Source organism: Pyxicephalus adspersus, chromosome 7, assembly GCF_032062135.1.
Source record: "Pyxicephalus adspersus chromosome 7, UCB_Pads_2.0, whole genome shotgun sequence".
In the NCBI taxonomy this organism is placed as follows: Eukaryota; Metazoa; Chordata; class Amphibia; order Anura; family Pyxicephalidae; genus Pyxicephalus; species Pyxicephalus adspersus.
Window position 1 is genome coordinate 76,799,225 of NC_092864.1, and position 12,964 is coordinate 76,812,188.

The 12,964-nt window shown below is 39.2% G+C and overlaps 1 protein-coding gene across 3 annotated transcripts in view; it reads left to right on the plus strand.

Annotated features, from left to right (window-relative positions):
- Positions 1 to 5,477: 5,477 nt before the first annotated feature.
- The window catches only part of RRN3 (RRN3 homolog, RNA polymerase I transcription factor), a 119,768-nt gene continuing 112,281 nt past the window's right edge, over positions 5,478 to 12,964 (plus strand). For 2 of the 3 annotated variants that reach the window (XM_072418997.1, XM_072419000.1), the window contains exon 1: positions 5,549 to 5,615. The gene's annotated coding sequence lies outside the window, so the exon portion shown is untranslated. Of the gene's footprint in view, positions 5,616 to 12,964 lie in introns of all 3 variants that reach the window. The other variant, XM_072418998.1, reaches the window with a different exon arrangement.

The following is a 12,964-nucleotide window of genomic DNA, read 5'->3' on the forward strand; positions in this document are numbered from 1 at the left end:
GCAGTTTCTTGGTTTCAGTGTCATTTGGTGTCTCAGAAGAATCTTAATAAATAACTGAGGGTATGACAGGAAAGAGTGTGACCAACAACAGAAAGTTACCATTACACTAGTGCACCTGTAGGGAACTTACCCCACCAGCGATCCCACGTCGTCCTCACCCACGGCAACCATAGGGAGTGGCAGTGTAGAGGGGACCGCTGCAGCAGGCAGCGCGGTCAGGGCTGCAGCTGCTCTGCTTGCAGCCTGTCTCCTCTCTCTGGTGGAGGGATCCATCCCGGCCAAACTACTGTTTGGTCAAATGGCATCCCGGCAGACGTGCACACGCCCTCAGCATTTCTGTGGTCCTGCTGTAAGAGGCACACGCGCTACTATGCACGCCTCTTGTACCCCCCGGGGGTGAGGCAGCTGGATGCCCCCCAGGGGGCGGGGGCATGTATAGTTTGAATTCTCTGCAGCCAAATCAGCCTCAAGGCATTAATTATTCAGTATGTTTCACCCAATCCAATAGCGCCAGGTGGCTTAATGTGATTGGGCACTCTGCCCATTTATTGAGGCCCTGTCATTAGCACGCTTGCTCGTTATAGCCTCTGTGTGCTTGGGTGCGTTCTTCTGTTGGATTTCCGTGTTAACCTGCTTTCTTGTTACCAGCTCGGGCTTATTACCCACAGCGACACAGTCTGAATTTTCACTATAGCATGAATTCTGCCTGCCCTGTCTTTGGATTGCCCCCGACTAAGCCTTCTGCCTCATCCCTCTGTACCTCACTTTATCGGATTTATCTTTGGTGTTTGACCTCGGCCTGTACCTGGATCACATAGTTACATATTTGCAATCCCTATTTAATGTACAGCGCTGCGTAATATGTTGGCGCTATATAAATCCTGTTTAATAATAATAATAATAATAATAATAATGATTCATAGAAAAATGGCACTCACCAGGGATGCCCATTGTCTCCACTTCTATTTGCAATATATATTGAGCTGTTAGTTCAGAATATAAGATATTTCTGGGATTCCAATAAAAGATAAATCTTCTACTATTATTTTTATGCAGACAGCCTTTTATTCTCCCTCACAAATCCCCTTGTAAATTTACCATGTTTCTACTCAGCAATGGCAGAATAGGAGGCTTTATCAACGTATAAATTAAATCCACAAAAACGGAATCATTGCCAATAAACTTGCCGCTAGAAACCCTTTGCATACTTCAAGCTAACTTCAATACCACTGCAAAGCAGACAGTGGGAATATACCTTACCCACTCCTTTAAGAAGGTATAGAAGAGTAATTACCCAGGGATGTTTTTGAAGATATGAAGCTTATTACATAAAAGGAAATAATTGCTGTCTCGTTTCTTGGGCGTATTGCCCTAATTATGTCAGAACATACCAAAGCATAGCATCAATCGTAATAGCAACTGGTTGCCAGCAAAAATTTGTCATATTACATTTTTTAAAAGGGGGAGAAAAAATAAATTAAAATATAAAATGTAGAATGTGGAATAGGCCACCTTAGGAATTAGTAACTAGGAGACTATATGTAATCAAGCGGGCAATTGGTTTTGAAAGCGTTTCGTCTAATTGTGCAAATAAGGATGTTTCTAACTGTTTCCTCCCAGTGATTTGTGCACTTGGTCCACCACAAGTTGAACCCTAGAACCAGGAAAACAGCGAACCTGTTGGTAGAAGGGATCCGGACAACAAACTGTTCTATCACTTCTGATCATAGAATTCCCTATAACAACCAATTGTTTACTCCTTCCTGCATTGCCATCCCCACCCCTACTAAATCGGCTGCTCCCTTGGATCTTAAGGGTAGCAGTAACATCTAGTGGTGCCACTGCTGGGTCTGCCACGATGCATATCTTCACATTTGCACTTTCACAATTTACACTTTGTAAATTTTTTAGGGTGATAAACACAGGGATGGCACTCCTTTTCAGGGAGCCCCTATCACTCCCTCTAACTACAGTAACCCAGCTCCCTACCTGCTCATTCTGATTTACCTCTCCACATTTATCCTATTAACTACCTGCTCGGTGAGCAGGACACCCCTTTCAGGGTGATCCAGTGATTTCAGTGTTGCAATGCGCTTCTCCTGATCTCTAATGTGAGATTCCTGAAGGGCCACTTGCTCACATCTGTCACAGCTGTATTTGCCTAGGAGCTGTTGCTCCATTTGTGCATACATGTGACAAACTGTGCACTGAACAAGGCCTTCAACCTTGCTGCCGCTCATTCTCTATTACAATATTTAATATTTCAGGAAGGTATAAAAGGTTACTTTCAGTTACTTTCATCTTTTTCCCCTACGGCAGCCAGAGCATCCCAGGACTAATAGGCTCCCATTAAGACTATGTACACTGTTGCAATAATTATCGTTGGAAACAAATGATTATCGATTGATCACGTGATAATCATTAACAAAAAAAGTGAACGACTGGCCAACGATGCAGAATGTTGCTGGGAACTAATGGCGGATCGGATTGGGCGATAATCGCTCGCTATGTATTGTGTGTGGTCGTTCTGCGGTACACTTTCTCCAGTAAACGTCATTTCCTGCATCATTCAAACAATTGTATCTAGTTTGTGTACAATATTGGTGAGTTTTATTTGAACGATCATATCTTTACAGCATGTACAGATTCGTGCACTATACGAATATTCAAAATATTTGTGAATAATCGTTGATTGGTCATTAATCGTTTGTTTTCCAATTATAATTTGCATGATATATTGCATGTGTGTACGTAGCCTAAGACTTGATCATGGTGGCAATCAAGACTTAAAGGGGCGGTGCTGCACTTTTTTTTTTTTTATAAAAGGGTGTTGTGCTTAGAAAAAAAACAAAACAACATTTTTACCTTACATAAAGGGGTTGTATACTCTTCTATGTAAAGTAAAAATGTTGAGTTTAAGTATGCTTTAATACAAAGTTACATATTTCACAAAAACATCTGCTTCATCAGACATTTTTTGAATTGATGTTTTTTAAAAAAAGTCTGATTAAATTCACTTCTTTATAAACTGCACCAATGTACACCATCCCTCTCCAAAATTTGAAAGTGGCAAAAAATTAGCGGCGCTCTTCAAGCATCGAGGCAAACAGTGGGTGTGGCCCAGAGCAGGACTAAACCCAAAACAAAAAAAATCACACCTTTATTCCTGCAGATCACTGGGTCCCGCTAAGCTTCAACATAATTTTCTCCATTCTTCCATGGTCTCCTTTCTGTGTCGCCTCATCTTGCACTGTGCAGGCATGAGATCGGGTGACGTAGACAGTGAAAACAATTGCTGATATAGCAGCATGTGTGAGATTGGCAATTTTTTTTCCATTGATTTGTACTTTAAATAAATTTGTTTTCTACCTTTCTATGTAAACATTCTGAGTTTAGCTATGCTTTTAAACTCAGAAATGTCACTTTACATAAAAGGGTAGACAACCCTTTTATGTAAGGAAAAAAAATTCTGTTTTTTTTTTTGGTGCAACCCCCTAATTCTCTCAAGAATGTTCAGCAAAAATGATTAGAAGGAGCACCCAAGAGCCTCCCGGGATGCGTGACGTAGGTATCCCAGGAGGCCCTTGGGTGCTCCTTCTGAACATGCCTGAGCATCTCAGGCATACGCAAAAGGAGCCTTCTTTTGCGCAAATAGAAAAATGTGCCAAATTTGTTTTCATCCTACATCACCTGATCTTGCGCCTGGATCGGGTGACGTAGGAAGAACCCGGAAGGAAATGGTGGAGCCCGGATGCAGGGATGACGGGGTCCTGATCTAGGACACCCCCGGATTGATCAGACTGTCCTGCGGGTGTAAAGGTGTTTTTTTTTGTAGTTTTGAGTTTAGTTCCTCTTTAATAATGAAAAAAAAGAATAGTTTAACCTCCCAACCGCTAACCCCGTACTTTTTCGTCCGAAAAATTTTTGCTACTTTCGATAACCCCGTACTTTTTCGTCTATATTAAAGTCTAACTTACCTGGTCCCGCTGTGCTCATCCAGCGTCGGGTCCGTGTTCCCGCGTCGGGTCTGTGTTCCAGCGTCGTCCTCCAGCGTTGGGTGTTCTCTCCTTAGAAGAAAAAGCCGGCCGGCTTCCTCTTCCAAGCCGGCTGGCTTTCTCTTCTAAGCCAGCTGGCTTCCTCTCCCTCCGTGGCTTCCCCTCCCTCCTCTCCCTCTATCTGTCCAGCGTCGATCGCTGGACAGAAAAAAAAAAATACTCACCTTCTCCCTCCGCTCCTCCGGACACGTCCGTCCCCTTCTGTGTTCAGCCGGCAAGTGTAGTGACGATCACCGGGGTTTCCCGGTGACGTCGCTGCATGCGTCGGCGCGGGAGGGAGACGGGGCGGGAAATTCAAAATTTTGTATTGAGTTCCTTTGTATTGAACTCAATACAAAAAAGCTGTATTGAGTCCAATACAAAGAAATCCTTATATAATATATATATATAATTGTATTATATATATATTATATAAGCTACTGTACATTACATTATACACTATTTTTTTTTTTAAACTTTTTTTAGTTTTATTTAAAGATTTTTTTTAAATGTTTTTTTTTATGTTTTATAAAAAAAAAATGTATTATTAAATTTATAAAATTTTGGACATATTTCGGTAAATTATGCCGAAATTTGGTGAATTAGAGCCTAAATGTATTCGGTGTTACACCTAAATGTAAAAGTTTGTAAAGAATTAGAATACCTGTTCGCGTACGCGATCCTCGGTGATTCCTGATGATGTCCGTGCGTGTGCGGGTCGATGGGGGTCGTAGCGGAATATTCAAATATTTTGTATTGGATTCAATACAAAGTCCTGTATCCAATCCAATCCAATCCAAAATAATAGAAAATATATTTATGTGGTTTTGTCTATAGGCATGTGACGTTGGACGGTTGGACACTTGGGAGGTGTTTTAGAAAAATATATTACTATACAGTATACCGAATTATCGCATTTTCAGTATTTTTCATTTATTTATGTATTCTTGTTTAAGCTGATTTTTGTGTATTTTAATTTTATTAAAAGTATTTTTTTTTTTACATGATTGTGTGTTTCAAACATTTTTTTATATTCATGATATCTACTAGAACCCTGTTCGGACATATTTCTGTAAGTTACAGGTCTACAATTTAAAAAAAAAAAATTCATGAAAACCTGTAACGCTTTTGGTACAGAAATTTAGACCTCAGTGTAACGCTCTGGTGGTTAAATAATTTTTAAAATGTGAAGGATGAAGAATTTGTGAATTGCTGCAAATTCTTAAAAAGTGACACATCCCTACTAGCCTAAAAGGGTATTAAACAGCTTTGACGTTTTAAATAAATAATATACTTTCAAAATAATAGTTATCATTCCTCCTAAATTACATATTACACGCTTAACGTCTCTAGCACTAAAAGGTATTTAAAAAGTATACACATTTGCTCCAAGAATTACATGGACGTATTACGCTCTTCCTATGTCCTCATCTCAGTACACTCAACATGGCCTCCTCGCTGCGCTGTTTCAGGCGCCCCACTTCCTGCTCCAAAATGACGAACTTCCGTCTGCCCTATTGCTGGGTGTTATGCACGTTGTTTGTGGAGTTGCGGGTCTGTATTACCGTCTTGTAATTATCGGTATGTTATTGTGTTTCGTGCTGTGATTACAGCGGGAGGTCCACTGAAATCCTGTAACACAAAATGCTGGCTGAATAGTGTAATAGGAAATAGTCTACATGTCGGTATACTTGTTGTAAGCTAAACGAGTGTGACTGCAAAGCACCTGGGATAGGAGTGTGTGAGCTGGTCTGTGACACCATTCTACAGTGATATTTTACATATACAAATATTGGTGTGCAATGGTTTTGGTAGTGTTGTGATTCCCATTTCAGTGCCAATACAGAATTTAGAGTTTTTGTTGGAGAATCTTCCTGTTACCTGGTCATCATCTATGCAATGTAGTTGGAGGCAGATTTATTAGAGCCTTGTATATACAAATGTGTTTGTTATCCAAACAATGCTTCTTATTTTGCCAAAACAAATGGAAACCCCCACTCAATCATATGGCGGCCTATATATAAAGCTGGCAATCAGTAAGATCATTAGTAAAGTATTGGTATTTTTCGGCCAGGACAATATCTGCATGGAGTTTTGTATGTTCTCCCCGTGTTAGCGTGGGTTTCCTCTCACATTCCAAAAACATGCAGATAGTTAATTGGCTTTCCCCCCTAATTGACCTTAGGTTGTGATGACGCATGACTGAGCAGTGTTCTCCCCAGAAACATTCAGCCGGGTGGGGGGAAGGTCTAGCCAGGGGGCAAGACCCTGCAAATTTAGTGTTCCCAGGTATTTATGCCATTGATATCCAGTAGCCGCTATTATTGTGTCAGTGTTCTACCTACCCCCTATACTTTGTTCCAACTTTCTAATGCCTGGTTTGTTAAAATGTCCAATTTTTCCATTTTTTGCATTATGCCCAAAATGTTCAGTGCTGTGTAATTTAATCCAACTGCCTAGTGTTCCATATTTAATAGTGTAATCCCTTGTATGCATAGTGTGTGTAACAATTTAGGCTTAGTTCACGTTGGCAGTAAAAAAAAAAAAAATTCATTTACCCCTCCTGAGTGACTACTTGGCAACTGATAGGCACCTGGGATTGGTAACAGACGGTAAGTGCTGGGCTTTTTCTGAGCTAGCAGTATTTTAGGCAGCAGTGGTTCCTGACGAGAGGAAAGTGAGGGGTAAATGCAACCTTACTACCAATGGGAATTCAGCCTAACTTCAGATGCGGCCTCTTAGCTATAAATTTAGGTAACACAAAACCTTTGTGAAAATAATTTTACTTGATCTGTCCACGAGCCCAACGAGTCCCGCGGTTGCTCAACTTCCCTCTTCTTTTTGATGCTCATAGTTCCATCAAGTGCTGATCTCATTGGTAATGAAAGAGACTGAGCATTTTTTTATATTTTAGGAAAGCCCCGATCATACATTCCCAATACACAAAAGGAGCAGCCCAAAGCCACCTGGGATATGTGACACAAATACCCCAGGAGGCTGCGGATTTACCCTGCAGTCTTTACCACCATGATAGTAAAGATGGGAGGGGTCTTCTCCCAAAAAATGAAAAAGAAAAAAACAAGATATCTTTTTCTGTTATAAAAAAACGGGAAAGTCATCCTTTATATAATGTTAAAATGTGATCCTTTAGGAACATTGTGCATGTGATAGCAGATAGGAGCAGGACAGCCAGTGTCTCCCCCCCCATCACTGCCCATATTCTATAGGGAAAAAAAAAATGCCTGTGAAATATATCCACCCACAGTGTGCACATGTAATGATGCCATTGGCAGCACAGTGACATAGCTGTGTGTAATGTATCCTTGTCATATTCTGCAGCGTAACAACTCACCTTAATCTTATGTTCAATCTTATAGATCTCCTAAACTGATGGTTGTAATGATTTGAAGTTTTTAGGGTACACGGGGAACCCTCATAGCTACTTGTTTCCAAAATGTATTTAAAGAATTTAAACATTTGGCGATCACTAGTTTAAAAACATGTGGAAATTGAACATTTGAGTTGCTGTTTCATAAAAAAAGTGCACCTAGCCTAAAATTGAAAATGTAATCAAAGGAGCCCATACATAGCAAGTAGCATTGGGGTGGGGCCCCTAAATTTCTTACCTACCATTCACCAAACTATATTTGTAATACTATGCTGTCCTGTCTGCTTCCCTACCTTGAACCTTAATTTCTCTAGAACAGAGAGGTGCAGGTAAACAAAATTATAGGTGCAAGTGGGGGACATTTATGGCTAACACTCCCCAAACTTTCATCTCCATTGCATCATTACAACATAAAAAAACGCTGCCCTGATACACATGACTGTACCCTACCAGTACATGAACCCCAATTTTGTTTTAATGGGCAGAGATGTTCTAAAGATTCCATTGTGTTGAAATTTTAGGGAGTGTTATCCACAGACGTTTCCACACATTTTCAGTTTCCTACATCACTGTCCATATTCTATTAAAAAGAACTTCTGTGAAGTTTATCCACAGTGTGTAATAATGTCATCGGCAGTGCAGTGTGATAGCAATGTGAGTGTAAAAGCTGCTTGTCTTATTCTGCCGCCTAACAACTTGCTGTGTTCAAACCTTCATATCTCCTAAACCGTTGGTTGTATTAACTTGAAATTTTTAAGGTACACGTGGAGGCATAGGAAACGGAAACTGTAGGTGCAATTAGTTTGGCATTATAAGAACAAATCTCTACCTAGCAAAATTTGCTGCCTGCCCTGTATCTTGCCTCAAACCCTAATTTCTCCAGAATTAAGAGGTGCAGGGAAACAAAAATATAGGTGGAAGTGGGAGACACTTGTGGCTATCACTTTTCATCACCATGGCTTCATTACAACATTAAAAAAAATCCATCAAAGTCCATCAAAATGCTCTTCCTTGTTACACACGACTGTAACCATCCTGTACCTCAATCTCAATAAAATTTAGTGGGCAGAGTTCATTTTCTAATGATGCCATGCTAATTGTTTCTTACACTTCATCATTCCCCAATTGACGTTCAAAATGTTAAGTGGACAGAAATGTTACACAGGACAGGGAAGCCAATTTTAATGGGCAGAGTGTTTTATGTTCTAATGATGCTGTAGTAATTATATTGTAAGGGGAGAATGTGCCTGTCACTTGCACCTGTATTTTCAGTTTTGTACCCCCACCCTCAGAGAAATTGGGCTTTAAAGAAGAAAAGCAGACAGTAGTTTCAAAGGTATAGATTTGTGACAGGTAGGTATATATTTAGGGGCCCCACCCCAATGCTCCTTGCTATGTTAGTGGCTCCTGGGTCCCCAATTTGCACTTTCAATTTAGGACTCCTAGTTGCACTTTCCTCTGAATCAGCAACCCCAAAGTTAAATTACACGTGTTTGTTTTCAAGGGGGGAGGGACAGCCTGTGTCCCGATCTTGTCATAGCTGTGCTTTTCTCCCTCAGCCTGGCTCTTATCAGCAATCAGCTGAGAATGGAGCAAGAAGCCTCTCCCCTGTCTAATCAGAGCAACTGATAAGAGCCAGGTGGAAGAGGCACAGCAGCCAGGCAGCCCGTCCACCAAAAACAGGCTGGGGAGAACTATGTAAACCCCCAAGAATCTGCTTTCTGCCTTGGGGGCTGTAAGGTTAGAGTGCCGCACATCTGATCCCCCTGCCCCCCAAAAGTCAAGAAGTTTTAGATAAGGATTTACAATCTCCTTTTTTCAGTAAATGGTATTACCACTCATATTTCCTGTAAGTGCCTTATTTAACAGTTTTGAGGTAAAAATGCCAAAAGATATGTCTAGTATTGATCAATAAATATTTTTGGCAGCTCGTACTAGTAAAGTCAAAGCTTGAAAGCCATCCTTGATAACCTTTGGAGTATGTTAAATTGAACCAAATAATGGTGAATGATAAAATGACATGTCTTCTTAACAACAACAAATGTTTCAAGATATGGGGATCAGAATTGTAAAAACTTGTGAAAATACAACAGTGGGGTTCCTGTTTTTAAACTAAGTGCGCCTTGGAATCCTTAAATGAAAATGCAATGTGGGGACCCCCCGGGCAGCTTACATAGAAAAGAGCATTGGGATGGGACCCCTAAATCAATATCTGTCACATCTTTAACATACTATGTTACCCTGATCTTCTTTCTCTATTTCAATGGTGGGGTGTCCAAAACTCAAATGTGGGCGGACACCTTTGGCTACCACTCCCCCAACTAAAATTTCATTACTATGGCAAACGCACTGCCTTGTTACACATTACTTCCCACTTCTAACACTTGAAATTGCAAATGTCAGGGCAACGTCTGTGGATAACACTATCTAAAATTTCATCTCCAAGGCATCATTACAATAAAATAAAAAATTAAAATGTTTGGTGAAAGGTAGATAAAAAAAAATGTAGGTGCCCCACCCCAATGCTCCTTGCTATGTAAGTGGCCCCTGTGGGTCCTAATTTGCATTTTCCTGCTAGGTGCATTTTTTTTATGAAACGACAACTCAAATGTTCAATAGTTTTTAAACTTGTGATCCCCATATTTTGAAATTCTTGAAATTAAAAATATTTAGTTATTAGTAGCTATGAGTCCCCTGTGTACCTTAAAAATGTAAAGTAATTGCAAACAACAATTTAGGAGATGTGAAAGATTGAACACGGTGAGTTGTTAGGCTGCAGAATATGACAAGCGGATTTTAAACACGCAGCTGTCTTACTGTGGGTGGATACATTCCACAGTTTTTTATTTAGTGCCCATAGAATATGTGCAGTGATTGGGGAGGGCACTGGCTGTACTGCCCCTATCTGCTATCACTTGCATGATGCTCTTAAAGCAACACCACATTTTAACATTATATAAGAGTGTAACTTTTCTTTTTATATAATAGAAAATGTATCTAACCCCTATTATTGTGTCAGTGTTCTACCTACCACCTATACTTTGTTCCAATACAATTGTTCTAATGCCTGGCTTGTTAGTATGTACAGTTTCCATTTTTTTTTTTTGTATTATGCCTTAACTGTTGGGTGTTGTATATTTTAACTAATATTCCAACTTCCTAGTGTTCCATGATACGGGATACGGGTTTACACTACAGTCTTTACCGCCATGGTAGTAAAAATGGAAGAGCAGCACCCCCCAAAAAGGAAAAGTCACCCTTTATGCCTTAGTCTACACTGACGTTTTCCCCAGCGTTTAACCTGTGGCTTTTAAAGCCCATGTTTGAGATCCCCATGCATTCCAATGGGCCAATCTACACCAGGACGTTTCCTTGAGGCACCTTTATGAGCTGCATTTTAAATGTTTAAAAAATTAAAATGCTGAGCTAAAGTAGGGAAAAACACTTCTATTGACTTCAATGGGACGTTTTCCCGCATTTTTATGCACTTAAACGTGTTAAAACACTCTGCTTAGCATTTTCCACTATTTTAAAGGCAAGCTTTAAAATGATAATAAAAGTGCTTAAAAACGCATGCAAAAAATTCAATAGGAACGTTTAAATGTGATTTTAAAGACGTCCGTGTAGATCCAGCCTATATGATGTTAAAATGTGGTGATGTTTGCTAATAAAAAAAAAAAAAAAAAAAAAAAATGTGGTGATGCTTTAAGAGCATTGTGCATGCGATAGCAAGATGGGGGCAGGACAGCCATTGTCCGCCTCTCATCACTGCCCATACTCTCCATTTCAAAAATTTCACATTTGGGTCCAAGTGTTAGAATTGGGCAATAATGTAACAGGGCAGTGTGTTTTGATGGTGGAGTTTCTCTGATGATTTGATGATGCCATAAAATTAAATTTTCATGTGGGGTTGTTACCAAAGGTGTCCCCCACTGCACCTACATTTTTGTTTTGTACATCCCACCACTAGGGAAATTGGAGTTCAAAGAAGAGAAGCAGACAATGTCCCACCCCAATGCTCCTTGCTATGTGTGTGGCCACAGGGGTCCCCAATTTGAATTTTCAAATAAGGGATTCTAAGCAAAATGTGTTGAGTAAATATTGTGAGGTTGATGAAACTTGTAATGTGGATCAATGTACCGGTATATTAGACAACTAAGTATGAAGTAGAAGTTGCACATAATTGTGTTATAAATGTAATGAAAAAGGTTTTTTTTTTTTTATGGAAATAATAATAAAAAAAGGATTTTAAATTAACTATTTTTTTTTTACGATACAGACCTTAAAAGTTCCAAATAGACACAAAATAATCTATTGGTATATATATTGAAAGTAAAGTGAGATGTGGCCTAATTCTTTTGAGAAATATTTTAAATTGTACATAAAAGCATAGACAACCCATATATGTAAAGTATGTATTTTTTTAAGTGCAACACCCTTTTTTTAAAAAAAAATCAAGGTGCAGCACCACCCCTTTAAGACTGAACGGTAGCCCCAACGATCCAAGCGACTCTCCAAGCTTGGAGTAAATGTCCACTTTCTGATTCAAGGGGGCAATCATCTATGCTCCTTACCCCTGACTTAAGGATTTTGGAGGTGTTTATTCCTCATTTAAATTTATCCTCTTGGTATATGCATGGAATTACTAAGCTTAAAGATCTTTATTTCTTTAAAAAATTTAAGACTTTTCAATCGTTACAAAAGATTTATAACTTACCTTCTACTGAGTTTTTCACTTATATACGAATCCGACACTGTTTATTGAATCTGGACCTATCGGACAGATTACCCATGGAACATTCTGTATTTCTCTATTTTAATAATTTGTCATCAGGGACTAAGGGAATTTCTAAATTCTACCGCTTGATTAGTTCTAACCTAGGATTTTGGAAAACTTCAGCAATGCATAAGTGGGAGATAGATCTTAATCTTATGATCCCAGATAATTTGTGGCTAACCACATTGAATATAACTTATCAAGCTACTAAATGTGCAGATCACTGGGATGTGTACCAAAAAGTGATAAATCATTTGTATTTAACGCCGACTAAGATGGCACACTTCTCCAGATCTGCCTCAAATTTATGTTGGAGAGAATGTGGTAGTCTTGGCTCTCTGCATCACATTTTATGGCACTGTATTTCGCTAAGATCCTTTTGGAATCAAGTATTTGTGCTGATCTCAGAAATTTTGAATACCCGTGTTCAACCTTAAGTTAGGCTTGCGATTTTACATATAGGGGTGGAAGATTTCCCCATATATACTAGGTCGGTTATTATTCATGTGCTCTTAAGTGCTAAATTATCTATACTACGTAAATGGAAGAGCCTTCATGTACCACTGATTTCTGAAGTTGTTAGAAATCTTAATGAGCACTGTTCGTATGAACGGATCTTTGCTTTATCTCAAAACCGATTTAAAATATTTCTTAAACATTGGGATATATGGTTTAAACACAAGAAATGTGTTCTTAGCAACTCTTTCTAATATAATAATAAGTATTGTAGTATCTAGTTTATTTTAATGAGACGTTGGATATGTT